Raw genomic sequence first — 340 nt, forward strand, 5'->3', positions numbered from 1 at the left:
ACCTCACTAAGAACACAAGGAAACCCAACCAGACTTCAGCCAGCTAATATTAATTGATCCGTATCAAATGACATTAAACGAATCACCACGTCGCTCTTCCCAGCATGCCAATCATACCCACAGCATACCCAGGAAGGCTTCTGAGGCTCCCACACCCCAACATAAGAGTTAAACCAACATAATCCCAACATACCAAACCTCACATGATCTGCCCCAACCAGCTGTGACTTTAGGAGATCTGGCGCACAGGAAACTGACTCTTACAGACAACGGCATAGTGTCGACTCATGTAACTGTCTCGATCTCTGGGTAACAGGGACTCAATAGGTATGTATGGAAG

The sequence above is a fragment of the Penaeus monodon genome, chromosome 21 (assembly GCF_015228065.2).
Source record: "Penaeus monodon isolate SGIC_2016 chromosome 21, NSTDA_Pmon_1, whole genome shotgun sequence".
NCBI classification, from domain to species: Eukaryota; Metazoa; Arthropoda; class Malacostraca; order Decapoda; family Penaeidae; genus Penaeus; species Penaeus monodon.